The sequence below is a fragment of the Hermetia illucens genome, chromosome 3 (genome assembly GCF_905115235.1).
Source record: "Hermetia illucens chromosome 3, iHerIll2.2.curated.20191125, whole genome shotgun sequence".
In the NCBI taxonomy this organism is placed as follows: domain Eukaryota; kingdom Metazoa; phylum Arthropoda; class Insecta; order Diptera; family Stratiomyidae; genus Hermetia; species Hermetia illucens.
Window position 1 is genome coordinate 34795422 of NC_051851.1, and position 14890 is coordinate 34810311.

At 44.4% G+C, this 14890-nt stretch overlaps 1 protein-coding gene and 1 long non-coding RNA gene across 7 annotated transcripts in view; one reads left to right on the forward strand and one right to left on the reverse strand.

Annotated features, from left to right (window-relative positions):
* Positions 1 to 14890, reverse strand: part of LOC119652430 — a 425085-nt gene that overhangs the window by 248529 nt on the left and 161666 nt on the right. For 2 of the 6 annotated variants that reach the window (XM_038056560.1, XM_038056554.1), the window contains exon 1: positions 1151 to 2208. The exons of 2 other annotated variants lie outside the window; for them this stretch is intronic. The gene's annotated coding sequence lies outside the window, so the exon portion shown is untranslated. Of the gene's footprint in view, positions 1 to 1150; positions 2209 to 14890 lie in introns of those variants that run through there. 2 more of the 6 variants (XM_038056556.1, XM_038056555.1) reach the window with 2 other exon arrangements.
* The window catches only part of LOC119652431, a 128867-nt gene continuing 124014 nt past the window's right edge, over positions 10038 to 14890 (forward strand). The window contains exon 1 of the long non-coding RNA XR_005249544.1: positions 10038 to 10676. This is a non-coding gene — a long non-coding RNA (uncharacterized LOC119652431). The remainder of the gene's footprint in view (positions 10677 to 14890) is intronic.

The following is a 14890-nucleotide window of genomic DNA, read 5'->3' on the forward strand; positions in this document are numbered from 1 at the left end:
GAAGATGTGTACCAGTGTCTTTGGAAGATTTACACCTCCGGAAAAAAAAGACAATTTTGTTTTACACACAACCTTAAAAAAGTATGAAGTCTATCCTGACCTCATCCATCTAAGTATATATATATCCTGTTCACTTCTTCCATTCCTTCCTTCTTTTTTGGGACTATCAAAATACATAAGACTATGCAAGTGACAAGCCTGCAGTAACACGTCAAGCACAAAGCCAAATGCTAATTCCATAATCGGATTCAGGATTCATAACTAGTGCACGACAAGATGATATTTATTTACCTCAACGGTAGAAACATAAAAGGAGGGTAGGAGAGGGCCCACACTGAGCCAGCTAAATGCATGATCGAGGATATTTGACGGGAAAAATTAGTGCCTTATGTTGTATAATTTTCATTCGGAAATCGATCTGCAAACTCCATAAGTCTCTACAATTTTGACAGAATGTAATGCTGATTGCGCGTTGCACTTCCACTGCAATTCAAATATTTCGTCACAAGAATTACTCGAACGGATTACTTCGGCGATAGCGGCCTTAAAACAAATCATTGAAACCAAAGAGAAAGATTTATTTATAAAAACAACAAACAACTGATACAAAATGACAAAATTTTCCAATTTATTTTTGAACGTATATTTCCAATTATTTTGACTATTTTTGCTATGTCTTTCAGCCGCGCTTCAATACTTTTTCAGTTTTGAAATATGAGAAGAATTGTCCTTTAGAAAATGTGTAATTATTTCGAAATACGTTTCCGATTCCCTACGCATCCTATATTTGTACCAACTTCACTAGAATCGAACAGAATCCTCTAAAAAAAGTAGGAGTAAATCAAAAGTCAGTGGTAAAAAAAATCCTTTTCGAAAAGAATTGAAATAAGATATCCTCACGTGAAAAAGAACATTGTGGGGAAGTAATACTTTCGACGATTCAGAGTGAAAATCCTTCCACTTTTTTCATTTTTTCCAATCGAAAACGAGCTCCGGTGAAGGGAAAACTAAGTTCAGATTTTCGTTCCGCGCTAACTACCTCCTCAACTTTGCATCCAACTTTTTCCATTCTCAAGGACTTTACTAGAAACTGAAAATATCCTCGACTACAATCATAAATTCAACTAAAAAGTTTCAAGTTTCCGCTCACATCATCCCCCCAGAAGTGCAGTCCATCCAGCTCATTGCCTTCCGGGTGCAATTTGTAACACTTTGCAGTCACATCATCACTCTCATCGGTGTCAAATTCACGCTTCCACTTGCACGTGACACGAACACTTCACATTAACCTACCACACACCGCTTGCACGGTCACAGCAACAATCAATTACGCCCGAATGATGAGGGGGGTATTCTCGCTCACCCTCCCACTCGCATGTGTCCACGTCCACTATCCACGTCCACCAAATCAAAGATAAGTAACCACTTGAAGAGATTCGACGACCTTCATTGTCACTCGGGGCTCGTATTGATCATCGTCAAGGGTGAGAAGCGACAGGACGTGGCGTCGAGCCGTCGTCGTGGGCGCCAGCAAAGGACCCCCAAAACAACACAAAATGTACAAATTTATGACAGAACACTAATCACATCGTAATCTCGTTTGGCTAATCGAACGATATCCATAAAACACGCGCTCCTCCAACAAGTAGTGAAGGTGTTCCCCGACGCGCTCCAGCAGTGAGTCATAAAATCGCTTAAGACTGCCCGGAGGGGGTGGGAGTGCACCAGGATGTAAGCGACTAAAAGTAATTATTCCGGAAAGCAGAAAATGAAGAGGCCGTCGGAACAAATGCTCCCAGGAAATCAGAAGATTGAGTTCGCGACGGGACCGCTTCGCAGCAGCGATTTGCAGAGGTCCAAGCCGCGGTGCCGCACTCAGGACAACGGAGCACAAACACTACAATTAGCCGCCGATTGGAAGCATAGAGTTTGGCCAAGCGAGGACTACTCAAGGAAACTAATAAAATGCCAAGGCATCACATAAAATCGTGTCGAGGATTTACATATCACCTGCCTGCAGGATGGGACGAGCCGCACTCACCGCGCTCAGAACAAATCGCAAAGGAACAACAGGAAGAAAAATGAACAGAGATTCAACTTCCTTCGCCTGACGAGCTACGAACTGTTTGTATGTTTTGTCCAATTCAGACAACCGACACGCGCCTTTTTCAGCGAGCTCGGAACAACAAAACGCTCCACAACCGAGCGACGTCCTTTTTAGTACTAAGGAGCATGCCACGATGTCCTGTGTTAGGAGCCAGCGTGCAGAACGTGCTACGAGGATTCCCGATCACAGACCCTCAAACTGTTGTTCATGAATGCAAGGGCCACGAAGCTTTGGAGTATGTTGGTCTGTTGCACTGGAAAGCGAGTTGCCGTGCTGCTTCCAGTAGTGAAGCTATAGTATGTTCGGGGAATCAGGTGGACTTCCATACCTTCGATATATTTATTTTGCTTGCAACCAAGAAGAGAGAACTTTGCATTATTTTCAGGCTGGGTCGTACTAGCATCTTGTGATAACTCCGTGATATACTCCGACTCAGAAAGTAATGTTTCAAAGCAAACAAAGAATAGAAGAAACTGGTCAAGCCGAAAATCCTGGAACCAGACCATGTGAAGAACGAATTGGATATGAACTTTCTCATAGCAGCTTTGGTCTCCGCTGCCTCGGTTCCAATGCAAGCTATTTCCCATCCTTCGTAGCCTTTGTCCTGTATGATAGTGTGTTTGGTTTATCTTGATCCAGTCACTACTGTTCCTCGCCTGGAACCCTGTGCTGCCAAATTGGCTGCTGAATTAGCAATCCGGTTCAGGCAAATCCTTAATATGATAGACATCATCTATCACTACACCTGGCAGTAAGGGATAAATGCACTGCCAAAAATGAAGAGAATGAGATTTTTAAGGTCCCGCACGGATAATCGACGGGAGTCGCCTGAGCTGGTGACTGGGTCGGACTCCCGTAATGGACAGTACGGCGTCGAAACCGGTAGTCATGGGCCAATTCGACGTCTAGGCGCCACGACGACCAGCAGCATTGCTCCGTCTGCTGCAGTTTCGCCACACTTTTTAGTGACCACTTCAGCAGGTTCGCGTAGATAGCGGATGAAGGGGACTGAAGAAATGAACCTCGTCGTCATCCGCTCCTCCCACGAAATAACGGCGGGTACAACATATTGCCGCCCCTTGTTGCACCAGAGATTTGTGGAGCGTTTCCCGCAATTCGCGTACGTGACTGTGCAGCGAGTCGCAGAACAGCACCGCTTTATTACTCACAGCGACAGCAAATCCCGGCCATCATCAGGCAGCGTGTTCGACTGAGGTCATCGCGGCGGCAACAATTTCAATACTCGCCGAAATACTCTTCTCCACCGTCCAGCTGATGTTATCGCTGAGGTTCGGAACGAATTCCAAAGAGCGTGTATAGAATTCTCGGAAATGGATCCTTTGCATATACCAGTTATTCGCAGGTCCTATGCATCTCCAGCAGCTCTGAGAATTATATCTCAAATCAATGATGAGATTGCGTCTCGAAACTATAATCACTTGTGCATTGTGGTGCAGTTTCGGCTGTCAGGTTGCATGGTCAGAAGATTCGCTTTATTGGTTTGAGTGACCGAAAAGATCCACCATGGAAAATTCGTCTGGAACGTCGGCGTGACTCACTTAGGTAGGACATTGCTAGGCTGACTCAAATCAGCTCTGACAATGCCAGCAGACGGGTGAAGAATAAAGTGCAGATGATTTACCGCAACTATCATCCCCAGTGAGACACTCGTAGTTGAAATTCTGGACATACTAAAGCAGAAACTTTCTGTCATATGCAGTCGGTTACGACGGTATGGCGAAAGTCATTCCAGACGTGTGGAGAATGCAACATTCGCGAGGAACCAGCGGAGCTTTCTTAGATCTTTCAACGAATCCCAACAGAGCCTGCAGACAGTATAGTTTTCGGTGACGGAAGCGAGAGAATACTGGAGTGGACTTTGGGGGTTGCCCGCTAGAATGCTGAGTATGCTGAGTGGATCACCGCCGAAGGCACCTGCCTTGCGAGTACGTCGAACTTCCTCTGCGGATGTTACCGCAGAGGAAGTTCGACGAGCCATAAACAGCTCGGACAACTGGACGGGCTCAGGTCTGGATCGGGTCCGGAACTTCTGGTACAAAAAGTTCACTAATATACATGATCGGTAGGCACACAGCATAAATCAGGTCATGAGTCGGCCGGAGGAATCTCCACCCTTACCTTATCCCTAAGAAGGACACGGTTCAGGACCCCGCAGACACAAGGCCGATTACTTGCTTACCAACCCTCTACAAATTCATAGCGTCCATTATTAAGGAAGGGTCAATGCGCACCTCGAAATCAACAATATTCTGTCCGAGGAGCAGAAATGCTGTCGAGTTGGTTCAAAGGATTGCAAAGAGCAACTCATTATCGAATCGGTAGTTGTAGGATAAGCAACTAGAGGCCAAAGAAACCTCTTTAGTTGCTATATCGATTATGCCAAGGCTTTCGATAGCGTCCTGCACACCTGGCTAATCGATGTACTGCGTATGTGTCGCATTGATCCGAAATTAATAAAGTTTTTGGCGACACCTTATCAGTGCGTACATCTGAGGGTGCTAATCCCTCAGGGCCCATCCGTATACGGAGGGGCATCTTCCAGGGGGATTCATTCAGTCCCCTTTAGTTTTGTATGGCACTGAAGCCTTTCATGACTAATGAATGATACCAGAGGGCATGGTTTTGCAATAAAGTATGGCCTACATGCTAAGTGCGAACTGACACACTTGATGTACACAGATGACATCAAGCTGTATGCTGGTACTGACGACCACCTTAGAAGTCTGTTGCGAATAGTAGACATGTTCAACCGTGATATTCGGATGGAATTTGGGTTAGACAAGTGTCGAATCCAAGCCATTCGCAAAGGTCATTACAAGCCGTATGCCGGACATAGCATTGGTGACTTCCACATCCACGCTACGACCGAGACAGACTTCTACAAATACCTATGAATTCTGCAAGGAACCCATGTTCGAGTTGGTGATCTCTGTCCGAATTCCTGCGACTTGTAAGGCTGGTACTAAAATCTCTCGGGGAAGAATAAAATAAGCGTGTTCAGAATATCGCCGTGGACGAAGACCAATCTGGAAAACGCCCAGCGGCGGATACGGACAACTGTGTCCAAATTCCGAATGCATGATACAAACTCTGCCGTGGAGCAGATGAACCTGTCTCGTGATATCGGAGCCAGGGCCGTGGTTCACGTGGCGCCAGCAAAGAGCAGGCGAGTCCCTTGCATGCAGCTGTCTATAAGGCAGACTGTGGACTGACTCCACTTAACTTGAAGGATCAATCTTTCAATCCTCTGAGTGGAGTGAAGGCAGACCAAGAGCGGATCGATGAATGGAAGTCGAAGGTAATGGACGGTAAACACGTGAATTGTCTTTGGCAGCCATTAATCGATTTGCATTTTTGTCGAGCAGAGGACTGTGTGCTGGGGAGCTCTTTGCTAAGACATGTATGCCATTATGAAAGAACGGGTGGAGAACGACCAGTGCAGAATGTGTGGTTCGGCGTTAGAGATGTTGGAATCATCTCATTTCTGGCTGGACTGTTATGACACCGGTGCAATACATCACCAGGCATAATGCTGTATGTAAGGTGATTCATCAAAACATGGACTGACCACGGAAACATGTCAGGTTTACCGATATGAGCCTCAAGCTTACTTGATAGTTCTACTTACAACATGTATTGGGGCCGGCAAGTTCTAACTGGTCGCCATATTCCACAAAATAAGCCTGACGAACTGTTAGTTGCCAAGACAGTTGGTTCCGCATATATGATTGTGATAATGTCCGAGGGACCAAAGTTTGAAAAGAAACACATATAAAAGCAAATTCGGCATTGTTGCAGGTAAGTCTATATTAGAGTCCATATTTCACATTCGAAGCTTTACTTCCCTATGTATAAAGCTTTTTATTAAATCTGCTGAACGGAATAGAAGCCTACATTTGCGAACTGAATTCGGCCTAATGTCATACGCTTTTCAATGAATATTTGATGGGCATCGACTCTGAATTACAAGTCTTTTTCTAATAACGGTTTGAGCATGAATCGGGTCAATTGTCTTTCTGACAGTCCGAAAACTAATTCTTCTCTATTGAATTTTTCTGCGAAATTTTATCCCGTTACCGCGAATTACGAGACCATACCATCGAGGACGCCTCTCTCGCAATTTCTCCACGATCGGTGGAACTCCATATCGATCTCAGATACCCTCATTTCGGTTGTGATCAAAACTTGTCACGCCACTCGTCCAACGCAACATTTTCGTCTCCATTACCGCAAGACGCCATTCATTGTCTTTTATAGGTGGCCAACACTCCGATCCATGGAGAGCGACGGGACGGATGACATTGCGGTAAATTGTAAATTTGACACGTTCTTTGATACGTCGATCACAAAGAACACTAGTTGTCGAACACCACTTCATTCAGGTTGCTTTAATGCGTCAAGCAATTTCTTAACGCATTTCTCCATTGGCTGATAGCGTTGACCCGAAGTATTTAAAGAGCTCGGTTCTAGCCAGATTACTGTTGCCGACAGTGATTGTGCCTGCTTCATGGGGATCGGTTGTCAAAAACTCTCTAGATAGATCTGAGAACGTGTCGCATGAGGCGATCATTCCATTCTTGGACAAGTTGTTCGAGATCATTTTTGCTATGTGATGCTAGGAAAACAGCAAGAATAAAGAGGAGTAGTGAGAGGGCACTACCTTGATGAGCACTAACAGAGACACGAAGCGGTTTTGATACACCCGCCGCCATTCGAATTTTACTTTTCGGATCGTGATAGAGCAATTTAACCCAGCGCACGACTTCTTCTGGCACGAAGTGTTGTCGTAAAGCACACCAGATGAATTCGTGTGGCACACGGTCAAACGCTTTCTGCAGATCCAGAAATGCAATATAAAGAGGGCGATGCTTCTCACGGTGTTTCTCTATGAGTAACTGCGCAGCGTGTACTGCGTCAGTAGTTCCGCAGTTTTTGACAAATCCGGCTTAATTCACGGTTTTTTCATCGATTTCGCGAGTACAGTTGTCAAGAATGCGTTCAAAAAATTTCATGATATTGGAAACTAACCGGATCGGACGGTAATTTGAACATTCTGCTGGAATACCTTTCTTTTTCCATATTGGAATAGTGGTACTTTCTTGCCAGTCAAATGGTATTCTACCTTCCTGAATAACCCGATTAAAGAATTCACTGAGTCGCGGTGTTAGGTCCCAGCTCTCCGCTTTCAAAAGCTCAGATGCGATGTCGTAAGGTCCTGTTGCTTTCCTCGATTTCATTCGGTCTATTCTCGACTTCAGTGGCGCTGACAGGTGGAACTTATCCAAATGTCGACAATGATTGTGGAAGTGGAGGATGAGCAAATTCTTCATTTGAAATCTGCACGAAGTATCCGACCCGGCTCGACGGTTGGTAAGCAAAGTACCGTTCTTTTCATTAATGCAACAGAAGTGTTCGATATTCTCTGTGCGTTCGTTTCGGCTTTTGGCAAGTTGATACAGATTTCTCTTAGCATCCCAAGTGTCCAGCTTATCATAAAGATTTTTGTAATGGTCCGCTTGGGTGACAACGACCGCTTTCTTTGCTTCTCGGTTGGCATTCTTATAAATTTGCCAATGGGCGAGCATTTTATCGTCGAGAAACTTGTCGTAGAGGCGTTTCTTTTCACGGACCTTTATTTCAACATCGTCATTCCAAAGCTAAATATCTTGGTTGAGGTATCGTTCACCTGGCTTGGTGACCCCGAGGGATGCAGAGGCCGGTTTGTAGATCGTGTCATCCATTTGTATCCACGATTCTTCCACAGTCGTAATGGTTGGTAATCGCGTATGTGAAGTCATTTCTTTTTTCTTCTCACGAAATTGCCACCATTTAATGCGCGGTGGGCAAGTGCGTTCCTCACGCTGTTTTATCGGTGGCTTAATTCGCAGGACGGCAATCAACAGCCGATATTGAGGTGGGATGGTGTCATAAGAAACCGCTTTGCAATCAGCGACGGTGGTAAAATGTTGGCGTCTTATGAGAATATAGTCGATTTGCGTTTTACTGTTCCCACTATAAAATGTTGGAAGATGAGACAATCGTTTGATGAGCCATGTATTCATAAGTGCAAGGTCATGGGAGTCCTCAAAATCGATTATACGCTCGCCATTCTTGTTGTGCGCTCCAAACCCCTTTTACCCCATAGCACCTGTAACCGTCTGCCTTTTCACCCACATGACGATTCATCGTCATCATCATCAACGGCGCAACAACCGATATCCAGTCAAGGCCTGCCTTAATAAGGAACTCCAGACATCCCGGTTTTGCGCCGAGGTCCACCATCTTAAGCAGCGTCTGCCTCGTCTTCTTTTTCTACCATAGATATTGCCCTTATATAATTTCCGGGCTGGATCATCCTCATCCATACGAATTGAATGACCCACCCATCGTAACTTATTGAACCGTATTTTATCCACAACCGGATGGTCATGGGTATCGCTCATAGATTTCGTCGTTGTGTAGCCTACGGAATCGTCCATCCTCATGTAGGGGGCCAAAAATTCTTCGGAGGATTCTTCTCTCGACCATTAAGGTGCAATAATGATATAGTCAGCGGGCACGTTACAGGTCTTTCATCGAGAACCTTCCAGAAGGCATCTTTCTCGGCATCAGGTCGACCTGTCTGTGGTGCGTACGCGGTGAAGAGGTAAATGGTGCGATCAGCGATCAGGTGATTATCAAATCGTTCAGCTTCTTTAATGACATCACGTGCATCAAACAAAGAAGTTTATAGCCATGTTTACCTCGTTTGCGTTCTATTTCGCCATCGGGTTTCTTGCAGAGCGCAGATATCAATGCGTCTTTTTCGAAGGGCTCCTGCGAGCTCCTCGGTCTTTCCAGTTAGGTTGCCAAAATTTGTTTTTATTTATGTTCGGACTAACTTACTTACGTCCTGACGCCGTCCATGCGTCAAGAACCCTTGTCCAGTTCTCAAAAGGACCAGGGCCCGTCTTGCCACAAAACCCTTCATACCTGAAGGGTACAGCTTCCGGTTGTTTTTTATTAATTTTCGACTTTCAACGTGAATATCGATTTGTGGAGATAACTCTGCCTTTGGTTAGACTCCCCTTTCCTGCAACTATTTCTAAATCCACGCAGGACCCCAAAGGGGAGTGTTTGCAATAAAGGCCTGATGTTGTGTTGATTGAACGTTGTCCCGGATTCAAATCCTGGCTATCGTGGATATTTATGTTCATCTTTGTGTTTGTCCCGCCGAAGGGGGCTTAACACTTAACACAAATGGAAATATAATAGGGGATAATAGCAGTAGCAACGAAGAGACTCGTTGGGTGTCCTGTACTCCACAAAGATGTAAACGGGAGACATACAACACAGAATATAATTCAATACTTGAAATGAAAGGCAGACAAAGAAGTTCAAGGGTCGTCTCACTTGCTGGACAAGGTTTAATAAGATAATTGATAAGCTACTTCTTTTAACCTTCATTTTGCACCGTCTAGAGGTTAATATTTTCTTTTCCACGGTTTTGGTCGTTTTCGCTTTTATAAATAGGTTCCTGCTACTGCGAAAATCAGATGCATCAAAATGAAGACACGTAATATCTTGGTAAAGGGCATGAAGAGCACAGACGTTACCAGGCACAGTAGCATATCAGTCAACTTGGTGGTCATTTGAATACCCCCAAAAGATTCTTCTTCGTCATGTACTAAGGCACAATAATGCTGGTATCCTTTCTGCCTATTAGCAATTTCTAAAAACAGGTGGCACATTAAGGTTTTTATTCCATGAAGCCAAACAAATTCCAACGAAAGTTGCCAGCCGGAATGGTAATCCTGGTGGTATGGCAAGCTGGAAGAGCTTTACATGCGTCCATCGTACCTTCACTTCGACACAGTCTCACTAATAGACTTGCACCCAAAGCACACTGTGTACATTTTCCAGGAAACACCGGAAGAGCATTCGAAGCGGGAAGATTTGGACTTAGTCTTCTTCATTTCATCATCCTGATGGTGTATGTTCAGCCCGCTCTCTCTATCGGGAGTAGTCAATGTTTTTCGACGTTGTTGTTATTGTTTTACGTCCTCGCACAGCGTGGATTTCGAGTCAGCCTGTAACGCTGATTGGTCGGAATCGGTACTTTGTAAATACCTGTCGATTAGTGCCGAGCGTGTGGATACAGTACATACCAGATCTATTGCTGCACCGTAAATACCGAGTTTACCTGGCCGGCAAGGGTACAGACAAACAAGGATTCGCACAACCGTCCGGACATACGGCTCACATATGTGATATTGTGATTCTTTCCCAGGTGCTGTTTTTTTAAAAACAATGTGATGATATACTGTCCTGCCTAGTACGATGTAGCTCTTAGACGCCATAAGCCTTATTTGACAATGTACACTCGAGATAATGCCATTTCCCTGGAAAATGGAAAATTGCATTCACATAACATAACTTTGTGCGAAAGAATGAAGTTCATTGCTGTGTACTGGGGAAGTTTAAAAGGATAATTGTTGTTCGCTATGCTGACAGTTTTATCTTAATTAAACAATGGAAACGGTGAAGTTGATTGCTGCCGAGCTCTGAGGTGAGTACGTTTCACCTGTTTCGTAGCAAAAGAAAACTTTCGCTTGTATTTATAATTAACTAACCCATAAATTCGAGAGCTAGAAGGTCTGTAAGTTTTCGTGAGCTACGTGTCGAGTTTTCAAAGATGTTTGCGTCTCTAATCCCCAACTTACTGCCAAACTTGTCTCAAACATCAAGTACTTAATCCTATTCCCGTCTTTTCATTCAATTTAGATTCAACTGAAAAGTAAATGTATATAATTTAAATCTCACGTTGTTTACTATATAATCTTGCTGACATAAAAAAGGTCCTTTCCGGGAATCAAACAAAGCACAAGCTTTAAATGTATCATATTACATCACTAAACTCCTGCGACTTGTAATAAGGGAATCAAGGGTAGATACATTTTTCCAATAGAAAAATACACAAAGAATTTTAATTCCAAGTACAGCCCCTGACATAGAAATCCTCTGAACGAACGCAAAGTGAAGACGGTAGACTTGAATATCTAAATACTCAGAGCGTACAGAGACAAATGTCGAGTCGTTCAGATAGGAAAGGAACATTGAGATAAATCTTGAATCAATCAATAATAAATTTAAACAACTATTGTTTACGAACGTGATAGCTGTGGGTATGAGCCTGCTTTGGGGTTGCAGAACAGACAAGCGGAATGATGCGGAAACGCCATATTTATCCTTTGAGTCAGCGAGATCGTTTAAATCATGCGAAAAGATTCCCAATCATTACCGTACGGAAAAGAAAAGTCTAGTCGAAAAGTTGGATACAAAGCAATGGTGATTGTATAAATTATCTTGCAGATTTTTGACTTGCTTGTGGGATTCCACAATAAATACAATAGGATAACTTGCCTTACCAGACCATTGACAATATTAAACTAATATCAGGCAGTATTTGCGGATATTTGTTTGAATTCTTAACTTCACTCTACATAGATATTAATCTAATTCGTCAAATTGTGCCTCTTGATATCAACACTCTGTAATTTTACTGAGATTTTGGGAAATTTTTCCAAAGGAAATTTACTTTTATACCCATCTATCTGTTATTTTCTGCGTTTTAGGACTATTTAATGGCCAATATCTGGGCTCTTGCTAATTATAGCGTAAATTCGATATATTTTGAGTCTGGACTATTTGGCGTAGACATCGTGCAAACAAAACCTTAAAAAAGATAAAACGGAAGGAAGGTTGATAAATGCCAAATGTGAAGGACTAGGAGGAAGGAAGCAGAGGAATTACCCTTCACACAGCCTGGTGCAAAAATAGTGGAACTGTCTGAGTTCATCAAAGACAAGCACAACGTGCACCAAACCATAAAAAGTATGTTGAGAGCTATTAAAGCGCTCTACAACAAGTGGCAGCAGGAGGAACGAAATTCCAAAGGCAAATCGAAATCTGCTGCCCCAACGGTGTCACAGGCGACCCAAGTGACACCTAATCGAAGGCGAAAATTCCAGCAAGATTCGAAGGACCCAAAAGGGGGGCCTCATGTTTGAGCTGAAAAAAACCAGCTTCGGGAAAACTGATGGCTTCCGAACTCAGGTTAAGAACTCACTTGGGGAGAATATCACCCAAAAACATGAGGTCTATATACAGTGCAAGGATCTCGATGAAGTGACATCCAAAAGAGAAATTTGCACTTCTTTGATGGAACAGTTGAAGTTGGAGGAACTTGCCGAAGTGTCCATTGAATGAATTTGCAGAAACCCTATGGCTGGTGGAGCGGCGATATGGGGGTCGTAGTCCAACGGTGATTGCTGGTGACTTCAGTGTTTGGGCCTTTGCTGTACTTCGCGAGGGCCGTTTCTCCTGATTATGATACGCAACTTGATGTGGCACGACACAATAACAACGCTATATCCGTTCTGACAACTTTATACAAAATATGAAAATGCAGTTATTATCAACATCAAGTTGAGAAGACTCTTGGGTGTTAATGTTTTCTGTGTTGATAAATGCAAATGGAAATGTGGATATAAGGCTGCTCAAATTGTTTTCGACTTGCTTTCCAGCACACTGATAACGATATCACAATATTTAAAATATATTATTAGTTTTCATATCTAACCACGATTTATTCTAAATTTCAAAGGAAAATTGAAACAAGATGAATTACACGGGCCCGATGCGTTCTATACCACGGTTGTAGACAGAAGACCGGCTGATTTCCATGCGGTCCTTACTTTCCCAACCACCGGCATTTTCTCACCGCTAATTCTCCACTCCCTCGGCGAGTTCTAAAATGAGTGGAGAGTTCCGCGCCATCTACCCGTCCGCATCCGCAACATTCGGAATAAATTTCAAATGCTGCGGATCCTGCCGCGCCCCAGGCCCGTGGGTGGGGAGAGACAAATGCAAGGGGCCGCAGTCTATTAGACGCCTCCGCACAGATGGATATCATTCTGGCCAACGAAGGATATGTAAACACCTTTCAAACAGGGGGATCTGTCTCAATCGTAGACCTAACTTTTATCAGCCCTGCACTGGCACGTGATATGTCCGGGTGCGTCAGCAAAGACTACACCCACAGCGATCAACAGGAAATCTTCTTTGGGTTATGGGTGGAGTCACCGCGTATCATGCCCGAAACCGAGGAAGATATCAGGCTGGTCTGCTGAAGCTCTGAATGAGCAGACCTTCATAGAGGTGTGGTTAGACCAACCTAATAAAGCAAGCACCTCTACGGAAAGAGCTGTCCATGTGGCCCAATGCATCGCCAAAGCGTGTGACACGTCCATGCCTAGGAGGTGCTCATTCCCAAGTAAAAGACCAAACTACTGGTGTAATACTGAACGCGTCAGCTTACGATCAGCCTGTCACCGAACCAGAAGAGCGACTCAGAGGGCGGTAGGCATAATCGACCAAGCGCAAAAAGAGCGCGCCTATAAGGAAGCCCGCAAAACTCTCATGCACGCCATCCAACTGAGCAAGAGAGAATGCTTTAAGGAACTCTGTTCGGAAGCGGACGTAAACTCGTGGGGAGCGCCTATAGAATCCTGATGGGGTGATTCAGAGGCCGATCATCCCCGCAGATCATGTGTCCTTCAGTATTGTTAAAAATTATCTAGGGGTTGTTTCCCCAGCTAAAGGAGATCATAGACAGCTTCCAGCGACCTCTGAATGACACGACAATAATCTATAACAAATTACTCCCGGTTGTTGAGAGCCAGGGGGGTCTCTCAAATCGGCAGTGAAGCCAGATCAACCATTGATGCCATCAAAATGGTTACTGGCTTGGCCGAAGATGCAATCCGCGGAAAGAATAGTACTAGCAAATGTTGCGTGGTAGTGACCCTGGATGTGAGAAGTGCATTCAATTCGGCCAATTGGAACCTAATACGGGGATCTCTGGCGAAGATTGGTATTCTCGCTTATCTTGCAGCTATTTACAAGAACGGAGGCTTTGGTATGACACTGATGACGGACCCCAGGAGTACGTTATCTCTGCGGGTGTCCCACAGGGCTCTCTACTGAGCTCACTACTGTGGAACTGTGGTTAATCTTCCCCTTCCGGAGGAAGCCACGGTGGTCCACGATATAGCGCTGGTTGTGGTCGCAAAGCACCTCGAAGATGCTGAATTATACTCATGCGAAGTGATCAGTGCTGTTAAGGGTTGGCTACTGAGTTTTGGTCTGACACTTGCGGAGGAAAAAATGGAAGCGGTCCTCATCAACAAGGGCCGTAAAAGAAATTTTGCCCGTATACAAATTGGAAATCATATCATCACTTCTAAGTCTGCCATCAAGTACTTGGGGGTGATGATAGCCGGGAAGCTTAGCTATAAGAAACACGTGCAGTATGTTTATAACAAAATATCCACTGCAAGTGTGGCCGTAGCAAGGATGGTGCCGAACGTGGGAGGGCCGCGCATGCTCACAGGTTAATTATAGCTAGGGTAGTGAGTTCGATCCTGCTCTATGCAGCTGCAGTTTGGGGAAAGGCATTGCAGGCTACATTTAACGCTAACAAACTGAGTTCAGTCTACAGAAGAACAGCCTTAAGGGTGTGTTCGTCATTCAAGACTGTCTCAGAGGATGCAGCATTCGTCATCTCTAAAATGATGCCCATTGACATCTTGGCAGATGAGATGACGAATATATATAATGTCAAGTTTATCTCTCCTTTATCGCAGATGAAGAAGGCCGAAAGGGAGAGATCTCTAAATAGATAGCAAGAGCATTGGGAACGCTCGGAAAAGGGTCGGTGGA